Source organism: Leucopleurus acutus, assembly GCF_964270905.1.
Source record: "Leucopleurus acutus genome assembly, chromosome: 1".
Taxonomy (NCBI): Eukaryota; Metazoa; Chordata; class Mammalia; order Artiodactyla; family Delphinidae; genus Leucopleurus; species Leucopleurus acutus.
Genome location: NC_139142.1, coordinates 52,448,512 through 52,461,733, shown reverse-complemented (window position 1 = coordinate 52,461,733; position 13,222 = coordinate 52,448,512). Strand labels below are relative to the sequence as shown.

Below are 13,222 nucleotides of genomic sequence, written 5' to 3'. Positions count from 1 at the left end.
ATAATAGTTACTTCTTAAGATCTCTATTTGCTGAAATAGTACAAATGACTACATATTTCCAACACATCATCAACAGCCACATAAAACAGAGGTCCATGAGACAGATCAGAAAACTTAAGAGGTTAGCCAAAATGAAGAACCAGTCATAGAAAAAAAAAATCAAGTAGCTCAACTAGCTCTTAACTTTAACATACTTCTTTTTCCAATTATTTATAACATGTATTTTTAAAATAACTTACGTTTACAAATTATTATAATCTTTGTAGTAAGAAAATATGATCTTGTACTGGGTTAAATTTTTCTTTCATCTCATACTTTATATCCCAGATCATATTTGCTAGTTAAAAAGTGCTAACAGAAGGTACTATTAAAAGGCATTAATATTTCTATTATTGAATATTGGAACTAAATTTTTGCCATTTTACATACATTCTAAAGAAGGAATATTTACTACAGGGTTTAACAAACATTTTCTGGAAAGAAACAATTCATGAATATCTTGGGCTTTGTGGTTCACACAGTCTTTGTCTCAACTACTCAACTCTACCATTGTAGTGTGAAAGCATCCAAAGACAATAGGTAAGTGAATGAAAGATGAGGGTTGCTGAGTTCCAATTAAACTTTATTTACAAATGCAGGTGCCCCAGCCAGATTTGGCTCATGGGCCATACACTGTCTGCCATAGATTGCCAACCCCTATATACCATATCCCAGGTTCTTCTCTTAAGAGAAAAAGAAATTAAGGAGGGTATTTGCTTTAAAACAACTGTTTTGTGTATTTGAAACTTTCTAAAAGAGTAAATCTTAAAAGTTCTTATTACAAGAAAAACAAATTTGTAAGTTTGTATGGTGACTGATGGCAACTAGAGTTATTATGGCGATCATTTTGCAATGTATACAAGTATTGAATCATTATGTTGTATACCTAAAACTAATATACTGTTATATGTCAATTATACCTCAATAAAAAAATACATATCAATATTTTATAAAGATGTGTTAAAATAATAAAAAGGCAACTAAATTAGTGAAGTAATAGCTTCCCTAAGGAATCAAAGTAAAGAACAGAATCCCAAATTTCCCCAGTTTTAAAAAAGCTTTTTTCCAATGTGAATTGCTTGACAGTCCTACTTAGATGTCTAGCTTTGCAACATTCTGAGTTTTCTTTTTTTCCCCCAACATTAGAATCTTTTCACAGCTATCTCAATGGCCTCTAATTTTAGTAGTGACAATTTATAGAACAACTGCTGCTTTTTTGGTAAAGTTGTAGGAACTTTCAGTTTAAATTCATTCTATTAGCTGTGCAGGGATATATACCTGGTTTTAATAAGTTGGAGTACTTAGGGATACCAGCATTATTACCATGAAATGTTTAAAGGTCTTTAAAATCCATCAAATAGTCTCTTATTTGATGATTAGGCTTTTACATATAAATCAAATCCTACAGGAGATTGATTAGCTGAACTCCATCTTAGTGGCTTGAAAAAAAGGTACTCTGAGTCAGTTGTAAACAACTTATTTTCTCTTGTTCAAAACATAATTTCTTTTAGTCACAGTTTCCTTTTTAGAAATATGAGCTGTGTTATATTGTAAAAACAAAATTCTCAAGCCAGAAACTTTCAGAAGAAAACAGATTTGGATGGGAAACATTGTAACAATGGTGACATTCTTTGGGTTCCAAATAGTTATTAATATGATATTTTTCAAACCCATTTATTGATGTATCCCTAGCTCTTTTCATGTTAGGTGGTGGTGTTGATAGGCGCAGTCAGGAATAGACCAAACCCAAACAATCCTTTATACAAGCTCTTCCCTGACTTAGATGAGTTTCGGGTCACTGGCCTTCTGAGGATCTAATCCTGTGACAATGGCTTACTGAACATTGTATTGGCAGAATTATCTGTTAGACTCACCCATGTTTTGGAATTTCCATTTCATAAAACTCCCAAATTATTTTTTTTCACACTTAAAAACAAATATGCCATTAGTGGTTACCTTTCTGTACAGCATAAAATATTTCTGCCTTTTTATTACTATTTTAAAAGATTAAAAACACATTTAAAAGTGAAACAAAAAAGCCAAAAACAAGACTTCTTTTAGACAAGTCAAATAATGGCATGGTTAAAAAATATATTTTAAGTGAGATTATATGTTTGTGTGTGTATGTACACATACATATATACATACATGATATACAGTTTAAGTGATATATAGAAATATATCATTTAAAAGATATGTTTAATATATACTCTATACATTACTGAATATATGCCTTAGGTCAGGTTTCTCGGAAAAGAGGCTGTAAGACAGATGTGTGCAGGAAGTGTATTGGAAAGTACCTTCAAGACTCGTGGGGGAGTGAAGGAAATAGATTTGTTAAGGAGGACAGCTGAACTACAGCGCAATTGCAACTGAGGCCTAGAGAAGTTTTGGAGTCCTGAGGTCCCCTCAGAGCTGTACTGCCTTAAGACAAGGAAGCTAAGCCTTTATACTACAACCCTCTCTCCCATCAACCAGTCCTGGCAAGTGTGCTGCTCCCCACCAGGAGCCTTGACCTTGGGAGGGGCAGCTCTCTTTGGCATACGGCAATTTCTAGAGAAGGAATTAGCTGATAGCCATCAGCTGCTAAAAGTTTCAGTGGCTGGAGGAATAAGTGCTTCAGCCCTGAAGAAGGGATCTGGGGGTGTATTACAGCATCCACTCAGATCCACCTGTGAGGTATGAAAATTCACTCTATCTCAGAAAAGCTATTCCAGGATTTTGGGTAATCACCTTTCCTAGGAAATCTTTCAAAAGAAACTGTGGTGGGATGATAGTTATCATCTCCTTCTACTATTACCATTCTAGATTGCTCTCATCCTGGGCTAGTACATCTTTTGGTATAAGTAGCTTACCTAGTGAGGCTACCAGATCTTTGTCACTGAGGATTTTGAGCCCCTGGTAACTGTGCTCTTCTCAAGCTATTACTGATGCATTTGTCTGTTTACCACCAAAACTGGACAACAGAATAGCAAGAAATGACTCAGTGGATCAACTGGGTATGGAATATATTCTTGCTGCCTCACTATGTAACAACAATCCTACCTTCAAGCTGACTATATGGGCCAGTTACTCCTGCTAGGATGGTGACTCCTCTTTTCTGCTATTTTCTGACACAGGAAGCCTAAGGTAACAGAGTAGCAACCATGTCTTGAAGATTAATGGGACTCTTGCTGTGTCACTTAATAAAAGCTTTTCCCTTTCTGAGAACTAGAACTTCTAAACTGGCAGAGAGACCTGAGTTGTGGGGAGGGAAACACAGATTCTCCAAGTGGATCACTGAATGTGCTGGTAGGAAGTAGGGTCTCTAATTGATTCTTGAACCTATGTATTCTCCAAAAAAAAGAAAAGAAAAGAAAAAAAGAAGAAAGAAAAAGGAAAAGAAAGAAGGAAAGAAAAGAACAAAAGCATCATATAATAATGGTCATTGATTTAGGATGTATCTGCATCACAGAAGATGGCACTCCCTCCTTACTGGATATTATCTCTCCAAGACTCAGCTGCCTCCTCCAAAGGCCATTCTATCACTCTAGTAAGTTAATTTTTTTAGGTGGTATAGAATATGATATGACTAGAGATTACCATGGCAATGCTCCCACTGCTGTATCTTCACTGCTATAAAATGTGCTCTGGTCCCATGAGTGATTAGGTAGAATCATGTATTAAGAATAAAACACTCTAAAAGCCTTTGGATAGGGCTGATGCTAGCTGAGGTCAGCAGAAAAGTCCATATTCAGAATACATGTCAAATTTAATCAAAATGATGCACTGTCACTTTCAGGGTAAAAAAGTTCTAATATGATTAACTTGCTACCAAGGGACTGGCTGGTATTCTTGAAGGATAATGCTTTATAAAGAGGCAACTGTTGGTGTCTGTTGCTGCCAGGTTAGATATTCAGTAGTGGCAGTACACAGACCAACCTTCATGAATATAACCCATATTTCAAACTTATGCATAGCCTCTATCCCTACCATTATAGCTATTCTTTTCACGAGCCTGTTATCCCAGCTATGGGTGGTCAGTGACAGAAGTTGGTTGATATCAACTGTCTGCATTACTCTGTCTATATTGTGTTTTGTGCTGCTTCTGTGGTAGATACTTATTGGTGCTCATTAACATGCAATACAAATATTATCACACTTCATGCCACGCCCATAGGTCCATCCAAATACTTGAACAGATCTCCCCTTTCCACACAAAGTAGTTGGCCAGGTACACCACCCAAGTCGAAGTTCTGTTCACTGGGAAGATTTTCCCCTTATTCCTGTCTATCAAGAACATCACAGAGTGGGGTTTTAGTGAAGCAGCAGTCCAATTTTGGGCTTGCATACATGTACTGGGCTGACTCATTATTAAAGCAGCTTAGCCTTTTTTCTCCACCATTAGCTCAAAAGAGACCCTCTATGTGGCCAAGTATGAACTCAGATAGAGACACTGGTAAAACACTGATAGATGCCGTAGGGGTCTGGGCACTTGCTTGTACATTTTACTTAGGTGCTTTGGCCCTGGTCATGCCTCATGTACCACTTAGATGTACCACTTAGATGTACCACTTAGATGTACCACTTCCATCTTATGATGGACTCCTGATAGGTCTGCCCTATTTTATGACAGAGTGTTGGTAGATATGACAAAACCCAATGCATGATTGGCACTTCAGGTCACGCGGTCTGAAAATTACCAGGTTCAACAATTTAACAAGGAGTCCTGACTTTTTATTATATGACCATATTCAGCCTCCTGATCATCCATCTGACTTCTTTTTTTTTTAATTAATTAATTTTTATTGTAGTTGCTTTACAGTGTTGTGTTAGTTTCTACTGTACCGCAAAGTGAATCAGCTGTACGTATACATATATCCCCTCTTTTTTTGGATTTCCTTCCCATTTAGGTCACCACAGAGCATTGAGTAGAGTTCCCTAAGCTATACAGTAGGTTCTCATTAGTTATCTATTTTATACATAGTATCAATAGTGTATATATGTCAGTCCCAATCTCCCAGTTCATCCCACCCCACTCCCTTTCGCCCCTTCATGTCCATACGTTTGTTCTCTATGTCTGTGTCTCTATTTCTGCTTTGCAAATAAGATCATCTATGCCATGATTTCTTTAATTGTGTATATGGGGCAATACACTTGTTGACTGTCCTTTTATTTTGCCTCAAGGGATGCTGTGTTCTATTAAACATCTCCATAGCTCTCTGTGAGTCTAGAGCACTGGATACATTTGAACTAGCTGCTCATTAAGAGAGCTGTGTCCATCTTGCTTGTGACAACTACGTACTGCCACCTAGCCTCTATTACTTTGAGATCCTACCATCCCATCGTTATCAGGAAGACCAATTCTGCAATAGCATCTCCTGCTATGAACATCTGCCTACAGAGAACAGTCACCTCTGAGAATCAACAATGCCTGTATCTCAGTCGTCAGCATATTTCTATTGCTTTAATAAATGTGGTGTCTTCTAAGCCTTTACACAGAATATACTGAGTTGATGACTTCTGTGGCTCTAACTGGTAAATTCACTAGCATGCTTACATATCTGAGACTTTTGATCCCTTTTTCTACTATCTGCACAGCAGTTGTGGCATGTATACTTATTTTTATGGGGACCACTGCTTTCCTCAAGCTTCTGAGAACCACCCTAACAGCAGCAACTATGTCCTGCTATCCTGGCCAGGGTCTGGATCGTACATCATGGGAGAATGCTCCCATATCAATAAACTCTTATTCTTTTTTTTTTTTTTTTTGCGGTACGCGGGCCTCTCACTGCCGTGGCCTCTCCCATTGCAAAGCACAGGCTCTGGACGCGCAGGCCCAGCGGCCATGGCTGACGGGCCTAGCCGCTCCGCGGCACGTGAGATCTTCCCAGACCAGGGCACGAACCCGTGTCCCCTGCATCGGCAGGCGGACTCTCAACCACTGCGCCTCCAGGGAAGCCCCTAAACTCTTATTCTTTATCTCCATTTGATCTTATTCTCCATCTCCAATCTTACTCAATCTTATTGTCAATCCCACTTGGTCCAGCAGCCTCAGGATCCTACTCCCTACATACTCTCCTGACTCCTACCCATAAATATTGGCTAGGGTCTGCAGCTCATTTGAAGCATAGCATAGGATATTTCCTCCCTTAGAGACAAAGCATTTCTACGGTCAAATCATGTCATCTATTGACCCTATATACTAATCTGGTGGCAAGGAATGGAGGTGAGGGTATATCTTAAGAGGAGTATGTACTACCACAAAAGGAAGAAGATTCTGCATCATATTTAAGAAAGATAGAAGTGATAGCCCCTAATTGGAAGAAACGGTCCACTTCTGTAAGCCCAGAAGGTTTAGGAATATATAGGTTTTCAAGGTTTTTAAGATCACAAACCCAGATATACCCCACCTCCCCAAGTCAGGGTTCTACTTGTTCCTAGCTGGGGTTCAGATCTTGGCTTGGCTGATACGCTGGGACTGAGGAGTCAAGAGTCTCTGGAACTCTGCTATACTTTTAAATAAATTCTAAGCCTTATTATCAGCTTTTATAACCTCTGGCTAAAGAAGATAAGACTTTCTTTATATTCTGCTACAGAGGCTTTCTTATCCTCACACATCACCTTAAACTCATGATTAATCACACTCAGTCTTTTATTCTTTCTCTACACTGTATAAATAGCACTCAGCAGAAACTGATTCCATTGTTCTTATAATTATTACTTTCCACTGAATTCCTCAAAAGCCTGAGATATTGAATTCACAGAGTGTTACCTCCCATTGGTACCTATCCTTGTTCACCATCTGTGAAGGTTTTAACAATTTTACCACTATAGCATTCAAGGACTATCCATAGTCCACCTACCCCCAGCAATGGGGTCCTCATTGTCAGCCAGTTAGTGCACTGATGGGTGATCTAACATTCTATTTTAGACTCTACTTCCTCAGACCATCTAGAATGTTTCCTTGAAAATATGATTCTCTCATGAAGAGATGCATTCAGGAAATTTACTGGGGAGTGCTCGCAGGATCAATTCTTGTGATGGTGTGCAGACAAAAAAAAAAGAAAAAAGGAGGCAGGATTAGGTAGTGAGGGGAATTAAACTGTAATGCATCACTACAAAGTCTCCATGTGATTTAGAAGGAGATCTAGAGTGGAGATCGTCTTTCAGAGTTGTCCTACGAAAGACAATGATCAGTCACTAGATTAGGCCTGGTGAGGAGGAGGCTTGAACTTGGGTTAGGCGGCTCCTTCCAGCTGAAGGTAATTTCATGAGAGGGATTCACTTGAGAGTCAACATCTTCCAAAACTCCCAGGATACAGACAGAATACTTGCTATGCTGTTCCATCTGAGGGCTTTGAAGTTCATTTCTAATTTTCTTCAGTCTTTATTTACAGTTCAGGGACCATAAGATAATTTCCTATATTTATTGAATCATCAATTTTCACACTAAGTGGCTTAGATACTATTACAAAACAACACTGGGATATTTTATGTTATTGCTGACATTTTATCTGCATTTATTTCTTCTTACAAAATAAATTTCTTTCAGTTTTATAGGCTAAGTATGTAAAATTCAAACACCTAGAGATGATATTCACTGGCAAATGCAAAATGTTATTTGAAACAGAGACTGATTTTTATAATTTAATGGAGGCCAAAACTCCTATTTATACGATAATGTAAATCATTGAATATATTATTTGATACCTGAATATCTGCTTTATATATTTTTAAATAACGAAACTAAAATGATTTTCTATAAAATATACCCCTATGTGGATAAGATCTATACCTTAGGCTTGTTGTATTCCTAGAACCTGACATAAAGGGCAAAAGTAGTCAATAATGATATAATAAATTAATATAAAGGAAGATTAATCTGTAACTAATATGTTCAATGGCAATTTTCAACAAGGTTATCTATACATACTACAATAATAAGACTAAGGAAAATTCATTTTTTCCCCATAGCAATAGCTACCTACCCCTTTCTAACTGAAATAATTTTCTGTAAACTTTTTCTTTGGCTGATTAAATATGCCATAAACTGACAAATTAAAGTCATTTATATATATAAAATGATGTAAGCTACCTTTCTTAACCCTAGAAACTTACATGAACTGAACTGGGTAACTGATTAGATATAGGGCTGAGGAAAAGGTGGGAGTTTAGGAAGGACCTGGTTTGGCAGTCAGGTAGACAATGCACTAACTGAAATAGGAAATGTAGCGTGAGACCTATACCTGGCCATGGGAGTGGGTGAAGGAAAATGTGAAAGGGAAAGGAGTTATTTTTATTTGGACCATGCTCAATGTCAAGCACCTGTTGCTCTCTTAACTACAATATTTATAAGCTGGAGCCAGAAATGAGAAGTCTGGGCTACAGATGTGGATCAGGAGACATGAGTATTCTCTGAGGGAATGAAACCACTCAAGAGGAGGGCAGAATGAAAAGAGGAAAGGACCAAGGAGAGAGCCCTGGTCAACATCAAGTGGAGGCAAAAAAGAAGGGAAATACCTGAAAAAGACTGAGGGAAAAGTGATGAGAGAAGTGGAGACAAAACAAATTAGTGGGAAACAAAATGAATTTTAAAAGTAATTCCACGCCCTTGGAGGGGTTGGAGAGCAGAATAAATGGTGAAAAGAAATCAAGGTAAAAACAGAACTGGAAAAGGACTTTACATTTGGCAAGAAATATGTTACTGGTGAGCTTCATCAGAGCTGTGCCAGTGAAGTCATGGAACAAGTAGTCATTTTTCTGCACCTTAAGAGGTAAAAGATGAAAACACGGAATAATGAATGGATATAATCCTTTCAAGAGACTTAGTTCTGACAAGAAAGAGTTAGGGAAGTAGCTGGAGGACAACATGTGATCATAGGGGTCTTGCTTTGTTTTCACTGTTTTCTTTTCCTCTAACTTGAGAGATACATATTTAAATCCAAATAGGGAAGACCAAGGAGTTTATAAGGAAAAAAAATAATAGGAAGCTCTAGGAGAATAGCAGATGCTTGAACTAGCCAATTTTTTTTAACATCTTTATGGAAGTACAATTGCTTTACAATGGTGTGTTAATTTCTGCTTTATAACAAAGTGAATCAGCTATATATATACATATATCCCCATATCTGCTCCCTCTTGCATCTGCCTCCCACCCTCCACATCCCACCCCTCTAGGTGGTCACAAAGCACCGAGATGATATCCCTGTGCTATGTGGCTGCTTCCCACTGGCTATCTATTTTACATTTGGTAGTATATATGTCCATGCCACTCTCTCACTTTGTCCCAGCTTACCCTTCGCCCTCCCCGTGTCCTCAAGTCCATTCTCTACATCTGCGTCTTTATTCCTGTCCTGCCCCTAGGTTCTTCATAACTTTTTTTTTTTTTTTTTAGATTCCAGATATACGAGTTAGCATACAGTATTTGTTTTTCTCTTTCTGACTTACTTCACTCTGTATGACAGACTCCAGGTCCATCCACCTCACTACAAATAACTCAATTTTGTTTCTTTTTATGGCTGAGTAATATTCCATTGTATATATGTGCCACATCTTGTTTATCCATTCACCTGTCGATGGACACCTAGGTTGCTTCCATGTCCTGGCTATTGTAGAGAGAGCTGCAATGTACATTGTGGTAAATGAATGACTTTTTTGAATTATGGTTTTCTCAGGGTATACACCCAGTAGTGGGATTACTGGGTTGTATGGTAGTTCTAATTTTAGTTTTTTGTTTTGTTTTGTTTTGTTTTTTGCAGTACGCAGGCCTCTCACTGTTGTGGCCTCTCCCATTGTGGAGCACAAGCTCTGGATGCGCAGACTCAGTGGCCATGGCTCACAGGCCTAGCCACTCCGTGGCATGAGGGATCTTTCCAAACCGGGGCATGAACCCGTGTCCCCTGCATCAGCAGGTGGACTCAACCACAGTGCCACCAGGGAAGCCATATTTTTAGTTTTGTAAGGAAGCTCCATTCTGTTCTCCACAGTGGCTGTATTAATATACATTCCCACCAACAGTGCAAGAGGGTTCACTTTTCTCCACACCCTCTCCAGCATTTACTGTTTGGAGATTTTTTGATGATGGCCATTCTGACTGGTGTGAGGTGATACCTCATTGTAGTTTTGATTTGCATTTCTCTAATGATTAGTGATGTTGAACATTCTTTAATGTATTTGTTGGCTATCTGTATATCTTGTTGGAAAAATGTCTATTTAGGTCTTCTGTCCATTTTTGGACTGGGTCATTTGTTTTTCTGATATTGAGCTGCATGAGCTTCTTGTAAATTTTGGAGGTTAATCCTTCGTCAGTTGCTTCATTTGCACATATTTTCTCCCATTTTGAGGGTTGTCTTCTCATCTTGTTTATGGTTTCCTTTGCTGTACAAAAGCTTTTAAGTTTCATTAGGTCCCATTTGTTTATTTTTGTTTTTATTTCCATTTCTCTAGGAGGTGGGTCAAAAAGGATCTTACTGTGATTTATGTCATAGAGTGTTCTGCCTATGTTTTCTTCTAAGACTTTTATAGTGTCTGGTCTTACATTTAGGTCTTTATTCTATTTTGAGTTTATTTTTGTGTATGGTGTTAGGGAGTGTTCTAATTTCATTCTCCTACATGTAGCTGTGCAGTTTTCCCAGCACCACTTATTGAAGAGGCTGCCTTTTCTCCATTGTATATTCTTGCCTCCTTTATCAATGAGAAGGTGACTATGTTTGTGTAGGTTTATCTCTGGGCTTTCTATCCTGTTCCATTGATATATATTTCTGTTTTTGTGCCAGTACCATACTGTCTTCATTACTGTAGCTTTGTAGCAGAGTCTGAAGTCAGGGAGCATAATTCCTCCAGCTCTGCTTTTCTTTCTCAAGATTGCTTTGGCTATTCGGGGTCTTTTGAGTTTCCATACAAATTGTGAAATTGTTTGCTCTAGTTCTGTGAAAAAAGCCATTAGTAGTCTGATAGGGATTGCACTGAATCTGTAGATTGCTTTGGGTAGTACAGTCATTTTTCACAATGTTGATTCTTCCAATCCAAGAACATGGTATATCTCTCCATCTGTTGGTATCATCTTTAATTTCTTTCATCAGTGTCTTATAATTTTCTGTATACAGGTCTTTTGTCTCCTTAGGTAGGTTTATTCCTAGATATTTTATTCTTTTTATTGCAATGGTAAATGGGAGTGTTTCATTAATTTCTCTTTCCAATTGTTCGTCATTAGTGTATAGGAATGCAAGAGATTTCTGTGCATTAATTTTGTATCCTGCTACTTTACCAAATTCATTGATTAGCTCTAGTACTTTTCTGGTAGTGTCTTTAGAATTCCCTATATATAGTATCATGTCATCTGCAAACAGTCACAGCTTTACTTCTTCTATTCCGATTTGGATTCCTTTTATTTCTTTTTCTTCTCTGATTGCTGTGGCTAAAATTTCCAAAACAATGTTGAATAACAGTGGGGATAGTGGGCAACCTTGTCTTGTTCCTAGGTGGAAATGGTTTCAGTTTTTCACCATTAAGGACAATGTTGGCTGTGGGTTTGTCATATACGGCCTTTATTATGTTGAGGAAAGTGCTCTCTATGCCTACTTTCTGGAGGGTTTTTATCATAAAGCAGTGTTGGATTTTGTCAAAAGCTTTTTCTGCATCTATTGAGATAATCATATGCTTTTTAACCTTCAGTTTTTTAATATGGTGTATCACATAGATTTATTTTCCTGTATTGAAGAATCCTTGCATTCCTGGTATAAACCCCACTTGATCATGGTGTATGATACTTTTAATGTGCTGTTGGATTCTGCTTGCTAGTATTTTGTTGAGGATTTTTGCATCTAAGTTCATCAGTGATATTGGCCTGTAGTTTTCTTTCTTTGTGACATCTTTGTCTGGTTTTGGTATCAGGGTGATGGTGGCCTCATAGAATGAGTTTGGGAGTGTTCCACCCTCTGCTATATTTCGGAAGAGTTTGAGAAGGACAGTTGTTAGCTCTTCTCTAAATGTTTCATAGAATTCGCCTGTGAAGCCATCTGGTCCTGGGCTTTTGTTTGTTGGAAGATTTTTAATCACAGTCTCAATTTCAGTGCTTGTGATTGGTCTGTTTATATTTTCTATTTCTTCCTTGTTCAGTCTGGGAAGGTTGTGGTTTTCTAATAATGTGTCAATTTCTTCCAGGTTGCCCATTTTATTTGATTATAGTTACTTGTAGTAATCTCTCATGATCCTTTGTATTTCTGCAGTGTCAGTTGTTACTTCTCCTTTTTCATTTCTAATTCTATTGATTTGATTCTTCTCCCTTTTTTTCTTGATGAGTCAGGCTAATGGTTTATCAATTTTATTTATCTTCTCAAGGAACAGCTCTTTGTTTTATTCATCTTTGCTCCCATTTCCTTCATTTCTTTTTCATTTATTTCTGATCTGATCTTCATGATTTCTTTCCTTCTGCTAAATTTAGGGTTTTTTTATTCTTCGTTCTCTAATTGCTTTAGGTGTTAGGTTAGGTTGTTTGAGATGTTTCTTGTTTCTTGAGGTAGGATTGTATTGCTATAAACTTCCCTCTTAGAACTGCTTTTGCTATATCCCATAGGTTTTGGGTTGTCGTTTTTTCATTGTCATTTGTTTCTAGGTGTTTTTTGATTTCCCTTTGATTTCTTCAGTGATCTCTTGGTTATTAAGTAGTGTATTGTTTAGTCTCCATGTATTTGTATTTTTTACAGATTTTTTTCTTGTAATTGATATCTACTCTCATAGTGTTGTGGTCGGAAAAGATACTTGATATGATTTCAATTTTCTTAAGTTTACCAGGGCTGATTTGTGACCCAAGATATGATCTACCCTGGAGAATGTTCCATGAACACTTGAGAAGAAAGTGTATTCTGTTGTTTTTGGATGGAATGTCCTATAAATATCAATTAAGTGCATATTGTTTAATGTATCATTTAAAGCTTCTGTTTCCTTATTTATTTTCATTTTGGATGATCTGTGCATTAGTGAAAGTGGGGTGTTAAAGTCTCCTACTATGATTGTGTTACTGTCAATTTCCCCTTTTATGGCTGTTTGCATCTGCCTTATGTATTGAAGTGCTCCTATGTTGGGTGCATAAATACTTACAATTGTTATATCTTCTTCTTGCATTGATCCCTTGATCATTATGTAGTGTCCTTCTTTGTCTCTTCTAATAGTCTTTATTTTAAAGTCTATTTTGCCTGATATG

At 37.5% G+C, this 13,222-nt stretch overlaps 1 protein-coding gene across 2 annotated transcripts in view; it reads right to left on the bottom strand.

Annotated features, from left to right (window-relative positions):
• Positions 1–13,222, bottom strand: part of MDGA2 (MAM domain containing glycosylphosphatidylinositol anchor 2) — a gene marked incomplete at both ends in the record, with an annotated part of 831,925 nt that overhangs the window by 313,031 nt on the left and 505,672 nt on the right. The window lies entirely within an intron of this gene.